The sequence below is a fragment of the Manis javanica genome, chromosome 8, assembly GCF_040802235.1.
Source record: "Manis javanica isolate MJ-LG chromosome 8, MJ_LKY, whole genome shotgun sequence".
Taxonomy (NCBI): domain Eukaryota; kingdom Metazoa; phylum Chordata; class Mammalia; order Pholidota; family Manidae; genus Manis; species Manis javanica.
Window position 1 is genome coordinate 28836179 of NC_133163.1, and position 19093 is coordinate 28855271.

At 47.6% G+C, this 19093-nt stretch overlaps 1 long non-coding RNA gene across 2 annotated transcripts in view; it reads left to right on the top strand.

Annotated features, from left to right (window-relative positions):
- The first annotated feature begins 511 nt into the window (after nucleotides 1-511).
- The window catches only part of LOC118972157 (uncharacterized), a 29540-nt gene continuing 10958 nt past the window's right edge, over nucleotides 512-19093 (top strand). The window contains exon 1 of one of the 2 annotated variants that reach the window (XR_005061020.2): nucleotides 512-779. This is a non-coding gene — a long non-coding RNA (uncharacterized lncRNA). The remainder of the gene's footprint in view (nucleotides 780-19093) is intronic. The other variant, XR_005061006.2, reaches the window with a different exon arrangement.

The following is a 19093-nucleotide window of genomic DNA, read 5'->3' on the forward strand; positions in this document are numbered from 1 at the left end:
CCCACCAATCTTTAGAAAATGAGTTGCAAATGTATGGATCCTGTGGGAGCAGAGCACTTCCACACCGGGGTGTGCAGTGGTAGGACATGTGTGGGAGCACAGGTGTGTGAGTGTGTGTGTGTACACACATGCGTGTGTGTCGGGCTCCAGAGAAACTCCAGGGCTCACATGTTTGCAAGGAGACTCCAGGGGCAACACATTCCAGGTCTCAGTGGCTCCTGGTGACATAATTCTGACCCTATCATACACCAGCTCTGGGGAAGCCTCGGTCCCAGCAGCTTGCATGGGGACAGCAGGCAGCGCCACCAAGAGCTTCATCTGAGAAGACCCCTCTGAGAGGATGCCATTCTGAAGAGAGCCCCCTGGAACTTCTGGGGGAGGGAGGTTGATAATTCAGAGATGACTCACAGCTGAGGTTGGGGAAAGAGACACCTCAGGCTCAGAGCCATCTAGAAGCCCGCTGAGTCACTGCTCCTTCCCTCTAGGGTCAGAAACCGCCTTCCATAAAAGGCAGAGAGATGGCTGCTCTGGGCAAGGGGCAGGAGGCTTCACAGGAGACACAGCTGCCCTGAGAGTCCCAGCCTGCTTAGCAACTACCTTAAAGGAGCAGAAGGGCTCCCAGAACACGCAGGGAGTGGTTTCCTGGGGCTGCAAGCCAGGAGTCCGTCTTCCCAGAACAAATATGAGATAAGTAAGTGAAGCCTCTTCTATGCATTAGGCACTGGAGAAACAGCAGAGAAGAACAGGCCCCACCCCTTGAGGGCTTACAAACCAGACAGGTAATAACACAACATATGGATGGTGTCCAGGGGGAAATCTGGGGAGGTAGAACACAAGCGGGAACTTCTGGTCTCCGTCAATTGATGCGCCTTTAGCCGGAATCTACTTGTGCTTTTCGGTAAGATGTAGGTGCACGTGGCGCGGTGGGGAAACACTAGGTCACTTTGGGTCCCTCTGCTGAGTAAGTGCTCCAGCACTCTTCAGTAAGTCACTGTGTGCCTTCAGCCTGTCCTTTCTGAAGCACAGTATGTGGGGGCATTTCTAGCAGAGAAACCACTGATTGTTGCTGCAGACCTGGGCCATCCGGCAGGTTGTTGAGCCGTCTCTAAAGAGGGAGTGATAGCCCCATCCGGGGGCCAGAGCAGGAAGGCAGGGCCTTCACCCAGAGTAGGCTTGGTGGGGGCTCCACTGGCTGCCTTGAACTGCCCATTCCAGCAGTGGGGGACTTAGACTTGTGACAAAGTCCGGGCAGAAGATCGCACAAATACCCACAAATAGGCCTTTCATCTGCACGGAGGGCTGTGATGCTTCCACTTCACTCCAGGGAACCTAGCTTTGTAGACCAGTCTCACGCCACCAGTTGCAGAGAGAAGGCTTTGCAGGAGGCAATAGATGCACACGGTGGGCCAGGCCTGGGGAAGTTTTCAAACAGACGGGAACCTGATGGTGTTCCTGGGAGTCACAGGGGTAGTGAAGGAGGGGAAAATTGGAGGGACCAGGTTTATGTTCAGGCAAACGTAGAGCAGAAACTATTTCCTTTGTTCTTTCTTTAGGGAGAGGAAAAAGCATAAATGGTGAGGGCTAAGAAGGGACCAATGGGAGAGTCTAAGGAAAAATGTGGGTTCCCCTTCTAGGGGAGCAGAAAGAATGCTTAGAGAGGAGCCAGAAGGTCCAAATTTTGGGCTACCCCACTGGGGTGGATTTGACAGTCTCCAGTTTCTATAAAGCCTGCCCTTAATGCAGGCAGGTTTGGGTAAGAGCCCACCCGGCCAGGCAGATCTGTGCCCCAGCACCATCCTGTCCTGCAGCCTTGGAGTTCATCTAAGTCAGAGGCCCTCTGGGGTATTCTGTAACACCACTGGTTTTCCAGGGCCCAGACTTCTGGAAAGGACCTGGGGGATGCCCAGAGATCTGGGTGGGGTGGGCAGGGGTGGAAAGAAGGTGCCTAAGACCCATTGCCCAGCACATCTCTGATTCCATTGTCTCCTACATTGCAGGTTCTACTGCTTAAAAAATACCAAAACCACAACAATCTGAAAGCATCTTTTGGGATACCTGGTAGCAGGGACACAAGGGTATCCCTTGAGGCTGCAGAAGGCAGTGTACTGATGGGAGGCCATCCTGGGCCCAGTACTCTCTGCCAGGTATAAATGGACAAGGGCCTGTGCCCAGCTTTCTCAAAAGGGGCCTGGCCTCCATCGGGGCTTCTCCCTTGGGTTTCTCTTAAGCAGAGCAGAGGAACACCTGTGGCATGAGCAGGATGTTCCACTTCCCCCTCTTTTGAAAGTGGGGGGTGTCTCTGCAGCCTGCACACTTATACCCTCCCTTCCCATTCCTGCCCCCACCCCCAACCTGGGCCTGCCGTGGGGCCTGCTATCACCTCCTCTGTCATGAGCCTCAGCCTGTCGGTGCTTTAGCAGGGCCAGGACAACAGCCTCTTCCCAAGGCAGGTGGGTTGAGAATGTTCAGGCTAAACTTTAGGTAATTAGCATTGTTAATGCTCGTTCTGTGAGATTACAGCTGTGCGCCTCATTAAAGCATCCTCCAGGGGGTGAAGCGGAGATTCAGGTGTCAGCTCTGCTCCTCACACAGCGCCCGCCTGCCATCTCCGAGCCTCTGTTCCGGCGCCCAGCTCATTCCCAGGCCTCCACCCACTCCTGCTCCCCGTCTGCTGGCATCTGGGCCCGGCCTACCTCTCTCAGCTGGGACTGGCTCCTCCTGCCCCCTCGCCAGCAGAAAGCTCTGTCATCTACTCTCTCCCTTCCACCCAAGGGGAAATATGCCCACAGGAGGGAGCGGATGGCTGCCGCTGGCCAGACTTGGCTTGGAAAGAGAGGAGTCTGCCCTGGGCAGGGAACCCAGCCTGCCCTCTGAATCCTGAGGCTTTTTATCCAGGGCCATTCCTTCCTTCACTTCCACCCCCTCAGAGAAAACCCGAGGCTGGTGCCCTGCACCCCACACCTCCTGACTGGATTTCCCAGCTCAACTGGCATCTGCTGGCACAGCCCCTCCTCAGAAAGAAACCTGAGTCCCTCTAGCTTTAATTTCTGGGATTCCTGATTCCTGCAAGAGGAGGCAGGGGACAGACTATTTGCCAAACAGAGAAATATGAAACGCTCTTCAACCCCCTTGAAACCTTGAGGAAAATAATGCTAGGCCCTCTGGGGACTAAACACAGGCACAACCCCAAACAGAGGGAAAACACAATTCCAGTGGGCCTCCCTGGGGGCTGTGGGCACTGAGGAGGGCCCAACAGGGGTCCAGATGCTCAGTTGTCTTTCCTTTATGCTCCTCTCATGCCTCTGGGTCCTTTGTGTCCACAGAGATGCTCAGACAGGTCATCTAAGCCATTTTTGATGATCGAAACTTAACCATCTACTATGGGCTGAAAACTTGGAAGATACACAGAGCTCAGTAGCAACATTAGAACAGCGGGCCAGCTGAAAGGACTAATACATGTACAAGTGACTTTAATTCAGGATGGAATGACAGATGTATGTCCTGAATGTATGCAGTGGGGGAGGACATATTCAGACAGGCTAGGTGTATTGGAGCAGAAACTTGAGGGATGTGTAGGAGTTCAATAGCGGTAATTCGGAATTTGGGAGTAGGCTTTCCAAGTGGAGCAGGCAATGTGAACAAAGGCCCCTTTGTTCTGGGGGGCTTGGAACTTGTGTCTTGGGCGCTAGGACACAGACTGCCTCCCAGATTTAGGGCAAACTCTCCCAGGGAACTCTAGTTGCCATCATGACTGTACAGAGGACCTTCTGAAGTTGAGGGCTCCTGAGGAAGCTCTCAGAGTCCTTACCGTGGGAGAGATGAGCCTGGGGTCTTCCAGAAACATTCCTGCCAGTTTGATGTGTGCACTTGGATACTTGTCACCTTTATTCCCTCTCCCACCCTCCGTGCATCCTCCCAAGGGATAGATAGCTCCTAAGTTAGTCTCAGCTCTTTAAAGCTTAGTCTGAATCCTTTTTTAGATGGTTTCTTAAAATCCTCATTTCCCACATCTGCTCAGAGCTTCTCCAACCTTCCATTCTCTTTTGTCATTATGTTTGAATTGTGTTCTATCTAGAATAACAGCATCCTCCATGCTCCCACCCTCTCACACTCGTAGTCTGTCCATCTACAAACGCTTTTGAGGCTCCACTCAGATTTCTCTCCTTGTGGAGCCTTTTCTGACTTGCCCAGGGAGCAGCTGCTCCCTCCGCAGAGCCCCCACCTTTGTTGGTGTAGATCTCTCTTACAGCACCTGGCACTCTCTGCCCCATTTGTCAGCTTTCTTGCTGGCCTCCCCCATCAGACTGAGCTCTTGGAGGGTACAGATTATGTCTTGTTCACTGTTGAATCTAATTGCCCTAGTTCATGTTCAGTGAGTGAATGGGTGGCTAGATGGATGGATATGCAAATGAATGAGTGAATGAATGAATGAACAAATCAGAGGAAATACAGTGGGGTGGGGTGTGGAGCCCAGTTTGCCTCACATACATAGGTCTTTTAGGGGCAAGGTCCTGGTAAATTCAGATCTCCTGCCTTGGGTCCTGGACTCTGTAGGGGGAAGGCAGCTCTATTGGATGGGGAGAACTGGGTGGCCGGGCCTTACCCGTCTCTCTCTATGGCCCTCTTAAAACCCGACTCTTTCAAGTCCATCTGCATTATTAACAGGGTCTGTATTAAATGGGCCACTGTCTGTTCCTCTTAAAGGAAATCCACTCTGCACTTAGAGAAAAAAGAAACTATGAAAATGAGCTCCATGCTTCTCTAGGGCAAAAAGACCAGCTTTCTTCTTAAAGAGTTCATGAAGGACCCTGAAAAAAATACATTATTAGATTAGTCCCTAAACAAACAACGACAGGCTAAAGTCATTGATAAAAAGCACCTACAAGTACATGGTTAAAACTGGTGGTTTACAACTGCCCTTTGCTTTTAAAGGACTAGGCAAGAATCAAGGCCATTGTCCTCCAACTAGATCTAACTCTGGAGTGGGGTGGAATGCAGCTTCTGGGGTGATCTTTTTGCTGTATTTTTGTTGTATCATAAAATAATTAACTTTCCTCTAGTTATGCCATTTAAAAAATATACACTGTACTTCTGTATGCTTTTAATTATGGCTTAAGACCAAATTATTACCCTGGGAATACAGTTGCAATTATATAATGGAAGTCGGTAAGAAAATACAAGTCATAGGTCTCTAACACTTGGGGACCCATTTGTTGGCTGGAGGTGGGCACCAGGAAAGTGCATCCCTGTCTCAGTGCAACCAGGAGGGGTTGGTGGAAGGGGCTTTGGGGCCTGAGAATGCTTGGAAGGAAGGCCAGCACTGCCCTCGCAGTGACTGTCAGTGAGCATGTTACGTGACCTCCACGAGCCTCAATTGCAGCATCTGTACAATAGGGTCATGACACCCACTTTGTAGAGTTGCTGTGACGGTGAATATCAGTCACATGTGTCTGGTGCCTGTGCCTGTGGCTCTTCCTCTCTCTCTCTCTCTCCTACCACCCTCTCTCCCACCTTTTAATGACAGACGTGGCAATAGCTTCCAACTAGGAGGAAAGGTGAAGAAGATCCTGCCCTCAAGATGTAAGTTCCCTTAAGAAACTTAGGCAGTGTGGTAGGGCCGGGGAAAGGACATGGCTTGGGAGTCAGAAAGCTGTGGCTTTGCCTCTTTGTCTCTAAATGGAGATAATTACATCTACCTCATATCTTGCATTTATTTGTAGGAAGACAATGGAGGTAAAGCTTTTGGCCCTATACCTGGCATACGATTAGTGCCCACTAAATAGTTGTATGGTTTTACATGGTCAGGTTTATCCACAGAAATGAGAGGAGCATGGCAAAGGCCTCAGGAGCTGTCAGATTATGTGCCAGGAGAGATAGGGGGTGGGGAGAGGACTTCCAAATGGATAGAAAGCTAGGAAGACTTCCAAGAGGAGGTAGTATTTCAGCTAATTTGGACATAGGTGATGGGAGGAGGAAGGAGAGGGATTATTCCAGGCACATGTGTGGATACAGAAAAATGTGGCTAGTAGTCCAGGCTGGTCAGTGTGGACAGGAGTTTTAGGAGCTGAGGCAGGACCGCCTGGGACTGGGATCCAACCTGGAAAGCCGCCTGTGAGGGAGCAAAGCTGGGAACTTGCAAAGGAGAGCGCCTCAGCTTGCTGAGTAGCAGCATGGTGAACTGGTGCTGTGGACTGTTCTGGGCAGCCTGGGTTTGAGGAGGGGTGAGAGAGGCCTGGGCTTGCAGACCAACATCCTGTTGCTCCAAGTGAAACCTGCCGATGGCGACAGGTCACAGACCCGCTGGGTCAGGCCAGATGCCAGGGGTGTGTGGGCAGGTGTGCTGCACACGCCTAGAGGGTCTGGGGGTGAGAGGGAGGGGCCAGAGGCCACGGCCCCTTTGCTCTGCCCTGCATACGGAGGAACCCAGTCCTCCTTCTCTCCTCTCCCGTCTTCCGTGTCATTTCTCTCATGCAGCTGCAGCAGGCTTGGGGAGGGCTAAAGATGGGCATAGTGGGGAGCAGAGCCCCTGCCAGGGGTGGGGAGGAGTTAGAAGAGGCTAGGAAGCTGGAATGGCCAGTGCAGGTGGGTGCTTGGTCTAGCTTAACCCTGGGACGCCCTTTGGGGTCTCCAGCCCGGACACTGAGGTGGTGCAGCTAGCGTGGTGTGGAGTTGCTGGGCCCAGGGTCCAAGCCTCAGAACTCCAGTGTGGACAGAACCCCTGGAGAGCCTTTCTCTAGTCCATGGATGGGCTTCCAACTTGTCTATAAAATCATGTGTGTGTGTGTGTGTGTGTCTGTCTGGCTTTCCTTAGATTCCCAAAGGGATCTGTCACACCCCCAAAGCTTAAGCACCCCTTGTCAATGCACCTTCATTTTCCAGATAGGAAACTGAGCCCTAGAGAGGGAGAAGGACTCACCGGGTCCCACAACTAGTTAACTGCCATCCAGGGCAAATCACCTTTTCTTCTGAAAAGGATGTCTGTCAGAAGAGCAGGGATGCGGGGGGCTGGCCCAGGAGTGGGAAAAGAGAGGACCAGGGGAGGAGGGAGGAAGGAAGGGAAGCCCAGAATTGTCCAGGGATTAACCATCTGTGTTTTCGTGGGGGCCAGCTCCCCCCAGGATACCTGATCCCCTTCTGCAGGTATTGTTCAAGAACTTTCCCAGGGATGGACTGGGCTGGGCTGGGCAAGTGGGAGGTGGGGAGAGTAGGGGGAGAGATTGAAGGCAGTGACAAATTGAGAGAGAGAGGGAGAGACAGAGAAGGGGGAGTCCTCCTAGGGGAGCTGGCTGGGCTCAGGACGCCTCCCAAGGCCGTGGGGCCAGGGCAGCTGTGGCGGGAAGCTGAGGGCCTCCACCAGGACGTTCCTGAGGGCAGTTCCACGAACATGCACTGGAGGGCAGAGTGTGCGCTTACCCACAGGGTTTGCCTGCTGGTCTCAGGTCTGCTGTTACTTAAAATCCTTGTAAGCGCCCTCAGCACCACCATCTCTTCCTCTTCCTCTTGTAAGATGGCCATTACTCGCTTTGAAATAGCAGTCTCTGGCAGCAGGAAGGGGCCTTAGGGACCAGCAAACCCATGGTTTTCAAAGTGTGCTCTGATACGGCTCAGGAGCTCCCCAAGAGGAACAAGTGGGGGGAGGGGCTGGCTGTCCCCTTATCCCCGCGGTTCTGCGGCCACCAGGGCAGTACAGCTGTTACTGTTTGCGGGTCTATCTAAGATGCTGCTGGGGAAGGAGTTTCTTGGCTAAAACATGAATTCTAAGCTCCCTGCCCCTTTCCCTCAAATTTACAGAAAGGGAAATGGAGGCTGAGACTTGGCCAAGGAGGTAGAGAATTCAGGTCAGGCTTCCCAACCCCCAGGCCAATTGTCTGGTCTCTTCTTTCCTTGGGCTCAGCCAAGGAAGAGAAGGCCTTGCAGAGAAGGAATGGCCTGGTTGCTTTTGAGGACCGGGGAAAGGGAGATGTGGGTGCCCCAGGAAGGGTGCAGCTCTCCTGTTGGCACATGGGGAAGCCCACCCCACAGCCCTGTTGCTAGAATCCTGAATCACCGATTTGGCTTTTAGCTCTTGCCCAACAGGGAGACCGGCTGCAGGTGGGGGTGGGGGGAAGGCAGGAGGGAGGCCCCAGTTTCCTACTCTGGCGGTTTTAGCTTTTTGCTCCTCCTGCTTCTGAGGGTTGGGATGACTCTGTGTCCTTGTGGGCTTGGTGGGAAGCTCTGGCAAGCCTGTCTTTCTTTCTTCCGAGGCTGAGTAGACAGATGAAAGCAGCTCCAGTGGCTGAGCTGGCTGCTCCTAGCAGAGGTGGCTTCTGGACAGCTGTGGCAGGCCTCATTTGCATATATGCAAATGAATGCCTGGCTCCTCTCTTTCCCGACATCATCCAGGCAGACCCAGGTGCTGTTGGAAGATTCCCAGATCCTGCATCAAAATTAGCCTCTTGAATGTGTTTTTGGTCTCCCAGTGTGAAATTTCCTTTGAATGCCTTCCAAATCCCGGGACCCTTCCCAGTCCCCAGCTCCTCCCCACTTCCAGTCATGTTAGTTTCTCAAACCCTAGGAACTGGAGCTGAAGAAATGGATTTGGAGACAGCCAAATGGTGGAGGGCAGAGTTGAACCCCCGCAACCAGGAGGTTCTAGGTTCTGCTCCTGGCTCTGCCACAGGCTCAGTGTGTGAGCCACCTAACCCCTCTGCACCAATATGCCCCCAATGGATGAACAAAGAGAGCGGCCTAGTAGTCTGCAAATGTTTGTGAATACCTGTGCATTAAGGCTCTTTGGTTGTAAACAACAGATAGCAACTCAAGGCCACTAAATTGAGACAAAGAGACATGTTGGGACACAGGGGTGTCTTGAGAACACATAGGTGGCACTGGGGTAGAGTCAGCAGGGGAGGGAAAGGAGGGTGTGAACAGCTGTTCGGTTCCTCCATCTCTTTTTTCAGCTCCTTTCTGGGCAACTGCTTTAATCCTCTCTTGAGACTGATTTTTCTCAGTTCCTTGGTATGCATGGTGAACATCATCAAGGCCAGGAAAGTGACCTTCAGAGCCTGAGTCAAGTGTCTGTCAGGGATCTGATTTCTGATTCCTGGGAGAGAACATCTATTGGCTTGGCTTGAGTGAGGTGATTGCCACTGGTCCAATCAGCCATGGCCACGAGGTCAGGGACACAGAGGAGAAATATGGCTGCCTGAGGCCCATAGCCTGACTGGGAAAAGCTTTCAGGTGCTGGGCAGATACCCAAGGAGTATACTATCTCCTACTAAATATAAGGTGCTGAATTATAGTGTGACTACTGAATCTTTACAGTGAGACAGATGCTGGGCTAAGCATATTTCATCCAAGAGTCAACAGACTAATGAGTTAGATGGTATTATTGTCACATTGAATCCTCACAACTATCCCTTGAAGTGGGTTCTATTATTCTACCCATTTTACAGACAGGGTTCCTAGAATTGATGAGACTAAGTAACTAAGGTCATGCCACTAATACCAGGCAGAACAGGAATTCTAACCCAAGTCTCTCTGAGCATCAGATTTATCTTCTCTGAAATAATAACTTGTAGTTGGCAGGACTCTTGAGAAGATTAAGTGATATAAGGGATGACAAGTATTAGCAGAGTGCTTGGCATGTGGTAACCACTTATTTAGGATGAAATGGCCTTTTGACCTGTGCTTGAAACCCTGTAGGAACTGGGGATTCAGTATCTTTGAAAGAAGGCAATTCCACCTTTAGGCAGTTCTGACTATTAAAAAGCTCTTTATTTCTTGAACTTTTGGATTGGACTGAAAATAGACTTTCAGTAACTTCAATCCATTGTCCCTAACCCTACCAGTTATGGGCTGCAGCAGGCAGAATCATGGCACCCCAGAGATGTCCAAGTCCTTGTCCTCAGAATATGTTATGTTACATGACAAAGGGGAATAAAGATTGCAGATGGAATCAAGGTTGCTAATCAGCTGTCCTTAAAATAGGCAGATTAATCTGGATTATATAGATGGGTTCATCATAATCACAAGGGTCCTTATTTAGAAAAAGGAGGCAGAAGAGTCAGCTTCAGGGTGATGCGATGTGAGAAAGGCCCAGCCAAACTTTGAGGATGAGTCTTTGAGGATGGAGGAAGGAGCCATGGGTCAAGGAATGGGGGCAGCTTCTGGAAAGCGGAAAAGGCAAGACAGTGGATTTTCCCCTACACCTTCCAAAAAGAATACAGCCCAGCTGACATCTTGATGTTAGAACCTCAGGCCCCCAAGAGCTAAAGATAATAAATCAGTGTTGTTTCAAGGCTCTACAATTGTTATAGCACAATTGAAAAATGAAGAAAGGGGCATCCCAGCAAATCATATCCTTGAACCCAGTATGCTGGTCCCCTGCGTCTCTTCTCTAGGCTATCTAACCCTGGCTCCTTCAAATGGTCCTCACACGAATATTTTGAAAAGTTCAAGCCATATATGAACCAAGAAGAGATCATTAGGTTTAGTAATTATTGGTTCATTGGAGACTTTCCATGGAGGTAAGACACCTAAGCAGCATGGGATGGATGGAGTTGGGACTGTAAGGGTTTGCAATTGTGTGATGGTGGTGATGATGGAAAAGAGTACATTCAGGTGTAATTTATCACTTCTCAGCCTCTCCCAACACCCTGCTAAATATCAGAGTAACCTTTAAAGAAGGCAGAGGCCATCAATTAAATAAACAGATGCCTTGATGGAGAATGGAAGTGTAAACACAGGCCCCATCTCATAATTTACTGATGGTAAATCAGCCTATTCACTCAGTGGGCTATTCTCCATCCGTACTAAAGAAAAAGGAGGAAATCCATCAGAACGGTGTGAGGGTCTTTATGAGACCTGATAAACAACAAAACAGATTACAGAAAAAGGTTTGCCATCTACTTCCAGGGATTAAAATTTTTTTAACACATGAAGTTGCATATGAGTTTGTTTGTAATGATTTAGGCATGCCTGTGGAGATATAGGGGCATGGATTAGATGACCTTTGGACAGTTTTTGCCATCTTTTAATTCTAGTATCCAAAGGTTGTGATTTGCATCTACACATTCACACTTACGATTAAATCATATACACGGGTTGCATAATACAGATAGAAAAATACACTGAACCATAGTTCCAGTGACCTGAGGATGTGTATGACATATCCAGCAAAGCTGGGCCAGGGATTAATATTGCTAAGGTCAGTATGGTCATTTTGGGCACGCAGGAAGTAATCTTTCATAAGGGTTCACCACTCTTCCGTATCTTAGTTCATCTATAATGGACTGGCAGAGAGAGATGGTTATTAGAAAATAAAATATACTTAGAGTCCCCCCATGAATCATTTATGGAAGATACCATGCTTAGCAAAGACTATGAAAATCTGGCTCTTAAGGGCAACTCAGTCACTATTTCTGGATGGCTTTCATGCATGGCTACTGACCAAGAAAGGAGCGTGGACACACTGGAAGGATTTAAGGCAGAGGCTGAGCCCGAGGGAAAGGTTTTCAGAAGACACTGTGGTGGGACCCATAGTGTGAGGGGGTCCTTTGGTTGAGAAGTCCCTTGCCTTACTTCCCTTATTATTCCCAATATAGGCCAGACCAGGAAACGTCAGCTGAAGAGGCAATTAATTCAACAGAACTGAGGTTTGGGCAATTAACTTTTAAATATGCAGCAGTTCAGGAGAGGGAGGAAGTGGTTTCCTCTTAGTGCAGCTGGTGAAAGATGGTGTGATATTATCAAGGGTTTTGGGTAACCAGCAAAAAGTTTTCTAATCCCCACTCTGCCCACACTCAGAATATCAGAGCTGTGATAGCCTAAAGATAGGGGCCTCAGGAGTCGAAGGAGAGAATTGGTGCTCTCTGGGTCAACTATAAATAGAACTTGTTAAGATCATTCTAGAAGGCTGGGGGAAACAACCAGCTGACTAAAGAACTGTGCAGTTTGCCCAAGGGGACAGTTTGACCTAGGCTTTCTGTAGTCGGTAACTAAGGGGAAATGGATTTGCTTCTTGCAGTGTGTTTGAATCACAGCAGACTTCCTGTTGGAGAGGTGGGGTGGTGGCAGAGGAAATGGAGGCCTGCACTTGGGGTGGGGGAACCCTGCTCTGATTCTTTGCTCTACCAAATCTGAGATGTTGGATGCTGGATAAGTCACTTTACAAGTTTTGAGCTCCTTTGTAAAGTAAGAGTCAAAATACGTACCTCACAAAATCCTACACTGTTTAAAGGATTAAGAGATGGTTAATAAACACACACTATCTTTTGGGGGCGTATGGGGAGACAGACTAACATTCCAGGGAGTTGGGAGATTTGGGTTCTGGTCCCACCTCCATCACCAACCCATTCCTTTATTATAGAATGAGGGGGTGCACTGAGTGCCCCCACACTCCCTGGGTGACTCAGCTTCCTGGGCCCCTCTCCCAGAAATTCTGATTCAGAAGAGGTGGAGTGGGTCAGTAATTTGTTTCTTGTCACCAGAGGTGTTTGGGAAGCACTGCATTAGATTACTTACTGCCTTCTGAATGTGTCAGATTATAATGTTACAGGGTAGATGTAAAAACACAGACTTCCAGCTCTTCTAGGAATGAGGCCTAGAAAGTTGCAATTTTAAGTAGCATCTCAGGTGATTCATGTGGTATGCTTGGCAAACACTAATCAAAGTGATCTTAAGGGTCAGGGTCTATGAATATTTCTGCTCTGAGCTGATGTTCAGCTAGGATGCACAGGGCTGGCTGTATTGTGTGTCAAAATAGAAAACACTTCTATCTGGGTGATAAATGGCTGCTGTCCCCACCTCTTCCTAATGTCCCAGCCCAACCTCCTTGGTTCCTCTCCTAGGACACTTTCCTACCTCCATACTACCCAGGCCCTAAAGGGTTAACCCCAGCTGCCCAGGGGCTCTCCAAGACCCTGTCACATTGATATGGCCCAGCATCTCTCCTGACTGATGGGTGCCTGTGCCACAGCAGCTGTAAAATATTTTGATGTCACCCGTGCTTGCCCTCATTAAAGCAATAATCAAGTCCTAGACTGTTATACTTTGTGAGGGGAAGCAGAAAGCAAGAATGACTCATGAATTTCCTAACTCTTTCCTGCTCTGATTTGGTCTTAGTAGCTGGCTCTTTTTTTTGGTGGTGGTGATGACAGAAAATCTAATACCTTCCCAGCGTGTCTGTGTTAGACTCCTGATTGCAAAGAGTGGCCCCTGGGCTCTTCTCAATACAGTAGAAGATCATTTACTGGCCATGATGTTCCTACCAGTGATCACATCCTCCGAGACATCATCCCCATGATTACCTACTACCCTCTGCACGGCTCTGCCCAGATCCTGGGGGCTGGAGTGTCATCAAGTCACCTGCTACAATCACAGCCTGGTGGGTCAGCCCAACATACACACTCCACACCATGGCAAATGGTTTTTGGATATTACTCTGGGTAAAAATGTTAAAAAAAAAAATCCTTTTAGAATCATCTTTAAAAAAATATATGTTTCTGGCATAAAAATGCTTGTATTCTTACAAGGTGTTTATTGTGAAGACACAGAATAAACAATGTCAGGATAACAGCATAGCTTCCGAAGTTAAAAGAATAGACTCTACAATCAGGCTATTGGGTTTCAATCGTCCTTTAGGATGACCTGGAGCAAACTGTTACTTAACCTTTCTAAGCCTTCGTTTCCTCATCTGTAAAGTTCAGGGAATGAGAAGACTGGATTAATCTCACAGGGGCTTTGTTGAGAGCAAAGTGAGATTTTGCAAATAAATCATTGAAAACAGTGTCTGGCATACAGAAAGGGTTCAATAATAAATGTTACCTGCAGGCAACTTTATTCTGTAAAGATCCAGATAATAAATATTTCAGGCTTTATGGGTTATTTGGCCTCTGTCACAATGACTCAACTTTGTCATTGTGGTGTGAAAGCAGCCACAGACAGTACTGTAATACAGTGGGTGTGGCTGTATTGCAGTAAAACTTTATGTACAAAAAAACCCCAAAACAAAACAGGTGGCTGGCAGATCTGACCCATGGGCCATAGTATGCCAACACTTGTTTTAAAGTAAGAAGGGTATCTCATGGGAAAGCAAGAAGATCTCAAACACCAGGTCTCCTGTATATTGGAATATAGCTCAGCAACTGAAAGGCTTTTCTTGGCTTTTATGATCAGATAGCCTGGTCCCTCCTCAGCATTAAGAATTCTTGCTCTTCTGCTGTTTTGGAGCTGAACTCCCATTTCCACTCTTGCTGGTCCTGCCACAGCTAATCGCCAGCCCCCCTCTGCTGCAGACCTCTTTCCCCATCTCAGGATTTCTTCCTCTAGTTTTGGCTCTCTTGCATCTGCACAATGGCTTCTCCGTGTCCCATTTGGCTTCTACTCTCACAGATGTGTCCTGAGTCTTGCCCTGTACTGGAGGGAATCCAATTGGTCTGGTTAATCCCCAGTCCTTGTTTGTGTAGAGATTTTGTCCCAGATATGTGATGACTAATCTTACGTGTCGACCTGACAGAGCTGTGAGGTGCCCAGACATCTGGTCAAATAGTAGGAAGGTGTCTGGAAGGGTGTTTTGGGTGAGATTAGCATTTGAATTGGTAGACTGAGTAAAGCAGATTGTCCTCCCTGATGCGGGTGGGCCCCATCCAGTCAGTTGAAGACCTGAATAGAATAAAAAGGCTGAGTAAGGAACTTTGCCTGGTTTTTTGAGCCAAGACAATGGTCTTTTCCTGCCTTTGGACTAAACTATGCCGTCAGCTCTCCTGAGTCTCAGGCCTTTGGACTCAGACTAGAACAGCACACTGGCTCTCCAGCTTGTCACAGATCTCCGGACTTCTTGGCCTCCATAATCACATAGCCAGTTTCTTATAATAAATCCTCCCCACTCTTCCACTTCCTGTTATATAATGTCCTATTGTTCTGTTTCTCAGGGGAACCCTGACTAATAAAAGATCCCTTCATAGGCCTCTGGGCCATAGACAAGCTGTGAACCCTTAGATCAATCAACACAGGGGTTGGGGATGAGGGTCGTGAGGTTGAAGATTTGCTTCTTTCAGCAAAGGGCTATGGGAAGGAGTCCCTTAGAAGGGCCTGGATATTGGAGCTTGGCCCACCTAGCACACTGTCTTCCTGTGCTGGTTTTCTGGCATCACTCTTAGAGTCATCAACAAAGCATCCCTTAGCCCCTCATATGACATTGCCTGTTAGAGTCACTATCTAAATATTTAACAGTATAGAGAGGCAGCCTGGTATGGTGGAAAGGGGATGGGCTCTACAAACAATGACCAAGATCAAATTACTTAACTTCTACAAGTCCCAGTGTCTCCTCTGCAAAATGGGGATAATAGTATAATCTTGCATGACAGTGGCAAAAATAAATGAGATGACATGTGTAAAAGTTACTGGCACATGTAAAGTGCTCACCAAGACATTAGTTTCATTATTTCTTTCTTTGTCCCCATGAATCATAATTCTCCCAGGGTTATTTCCTTCTGGTGCGGCTGATAGAGTTGGTGGAACTTTCTGGACCTTCTGTTTCGATACTGAAGAATATCCAGATCCTGAGAACAGTAGTGACTGCTTAAATGGCTGGCCTTACTCCTTCCTTTACAGGGCTTCCTGCATTCATGAGGCTCCCCACTTTCTCTGGGATCTCCTCTTCTGTCCCTTTGAATATTTTCATTAGCTGGGCTAGAGCTCTTTATAAAGGATTGGTCTGCGTTCATCTCTCAGGAGGGGCACTCTTTGGTTTTGGAGAAGCAGTGGGTTCCATGGCAGAGGGAATAATAAGGACTATGAACAACCAAGACCCCTGAGATGTAAGTATAAAGCAATGCTATTTTCATTTCCATCCTCCTTTTCAAATGTGTTCATGGAGGAAAGTTCTCTCCTCCCTGGGTGAACACTCATGTAGTTTCATGACTTTTCTGCTCCCTCTTAAATAATAAAAAGTCCTACAGTCAGCAGACACTGGTTCACCCAGGAATTGGGCTGCCCAGCAGGAAGCCTGTGGCCAGTGGGGGGTGGGGGCAGTGGGTTTCTTCTTTCTTTCTCAGTTCCTCTTCCACTAGCTCCTCGATCAGAGTTAGGGTTTCTTTTGAGTTGGAGGAGGCAGGGGAGAGAAGAGATGGCCAGGGAGGCTCTTACTTGACCTGCAGTGGGGAAGGCTGATGTCTTTCTTAGGTGTGGTTGTGTCTGGAGGAGGTGCCCCATCTCTGGGGCCCTCCCCCGTGCTCTCCTGTCCACAGTGGTCCATCTCCTCCTGCTCATCTTTGCACTCCTCCCACGGCTCATAGGAGCTGGAAATCATTTCAGCCTCTCCCTGCTAAGGGCTGTTCACAGCTCTCAAGGAGGCCCCTCTTGGGCAGGGCTTAATGTGACCACACCTACTCTCTCTTGCATTACTGGCTCACATATGTCCAGTGGAAATGCTCAGATGTCCCTGCCCAGACACACACTATCACAGGGGACACATACAAAGCCTTCTGAATGGTCCCCCTGAAGCCCCTTTCACTAGGTTTGAGAAGAGGGACAGGCACGTTTCACTCTCCTTCTTGGGAGGGATGAGGCTTGAAGCATGTCAATAATTTTTTTTCCAAAGAAATCTTCCTTACAATTCTTTGCCCTTAATCTCTAAAATCCAGACCATTTTATATCCTCATTGTAGATGTAGGTGAGAAGTTTGAGTTCTGTAACAATTTTTGGGTCTTACCTTTAAAATTTGCATCTTCTGGTATCAAGTTGGAATGTCCTATCTATTGTATCACGGTGCCTCAGATGAAACTTTGAATTTAACATCTGATATATTTACTTTGGTCCTGATGCAATTGCAAGTGGAGATAAGGACAGCCAAGGAACTTCTGATGCTTGAAATACAGACCACTGTGCATCCACATCCATGCCATGCACTTCTTGTTGACGGTTTCTTGGGAACCAATACGTTTGGCTGGGATCATCAGAAAGGCTTGTGGAGTCACTTGGCTGGAGAACATCCTGGTAAACTTCTCAGCCTTCCCTTGGAAAGCATTTGCAGAGAGAGCTCAGAGTACAATTTTTCTTCTTTTTTTTGGCTTCTCTGCTTCTGTAAGGGGAGACTGATTAAGTAGCCCTCCTGGAGTCAAATGCAGTTGGATGGTAAAGAGTCCTGATGTTCGTTGCTGTTCATCCTTGTCTGGGACAATTGGAGGACTCCCACCTCCTGGGGCTGGGAAGGAGGAGTGAGACTGCTTCCCAGACCCTCTGTTGGTTTTAGGTGGCAGAAGGGAAAAGTGGGCATTGAGGAAATGGGAGGAGAAGCAGGAGGGGAGAGGATAGGCCGCCGTAGGATTCCACCAAGGATTTCCAAGGTGGGGCTGGCCTAGACAGGATACGCATCCCTTCAGGTTAGTGAATCCATTTGCTGTAGGTCTGGGAACATTTTCTGTCTGTTTTCACATGTGGGTGTTTATTTTCTTCTGTGAACTGGTCTGCCACACAGCAAGGTGAATCTGCTGGCACCCTCCACTTCCAGCACTGGCAAGGTCACAGGACACAGTGGCACTAGGTGAATGCTGAGTGAGTGTCTGAAGCCCAGTGCTCAGTTAGAAGCAGTCACCAGAGAACCTCATTTACATTTAGTTCCCTTAATGCCACAGGTATTCATGGAAGGCTTCTAGGTTTCAGCAACACACAGAGGCACTATATAATTATTTTGGTCTGGAGCCAATGTAGAGATCAAATTTAGTTCTCTGGCCAAACTTGGTTTAATATGCTTATTATGAAAAAAAAATATTGGAATAAAGTGTATATTATAAGATGAAAAAATCACCTGTAATTCTACCACCAAGATAATTACTGTTAGTATTTTCTTAAATCTACTTTCATGAATACTGTTTTAAATAATTGAATTCATCTTTATATTCAACTTTGTTTCCTTCAATTCATTTCAGTGTAATTTAAAACTTGTTCCTAAACATCATTTTGATTCTTGATATAACATTTGCTTTTTCTGTTTATAAAAATAAGATGTTTATTGTAGGGAATTTGGAAAAAAGGAAGAGTATATAGAAGAGGTTAAATAGCCTCATAAAACTGCCAATCTCTGTGAATTTATTTGTTTATGCTTTATGATATTGGCAACTATGTACTATGTACAGTTCTTTTAAATGTTTAAAAAAATGTTAGTGAAATAATATGTGCACATGGTTAAATGAAAATGGCAAGTATTGAAGGGTTTAGGATGAAAATCAGTCTTGTTGTCTACCTCCTCCCATCCCCAGTCCTGATCCCCAGAGGCAGCTGCTTTAGCCCTTCTAGTATTTTCTTCTTAGGGTTATATCAGCCTGTATCTCCAGTTGACACAGGTCTACCACTATTTCCTGCTTATCAATGTTAGACATTATCTGCTAGACTTCCTGCTCTCATGATGTGGCTTCTCTGTCCCTGTCTCCTCCACAGTGATTAATATTCTGTTGGTTTACTTTTCACTATAAGCAACAAATCTGTATTTTTTAAATCTTGTTCTGTCAACTCTACACAGTTATTTTGATCACTTTCTACAGGAAGGATATTAACAACTGTCCCTTACCCTGAGACCCTTTTCAGGTCTCCTCCCTATATTCCATAGATTCACTTCTATCTACAGTACTTTGCCAACATTTACATGGTGTTCCACAACAATTACATTTTCCCATCTTTCCTATAGGTTCATCTGGAAAGTATGGAATCAATAAACAGTGTTTATGCCGCTGTGGCTATGTCAGAGCCAAGCAGTGCTCCAAGGGCATGTTTACTGCTTGAAAAGCTTTGTTTTGCCTAGGTTTTTGTTGTCTATTTTCTTTGTCTTTATCATATTCTCTATTTCACCCCAGTTTTTCCATCCAGTGAGGTAATCCAGCAAATTGTTTTCCAGAGACTGTCCTCCAGGGCCTCTGTCCTGCTCCAATCTAGATTGACTGCCCTGAGCCTGCTGCATCATCTCAGCTGATACTTCTCTCACACTATTACTGGCTTAGTTCCTCTTTTTCATGGATTCCAGGTTTTCCTTCCTCTAGGTTTCTGTTTGGTTATCATACATCAAGTAATTTGGTGTGAAGAAGATAAATGTTTTTAGCCCTTGAATATTTTACCGTAA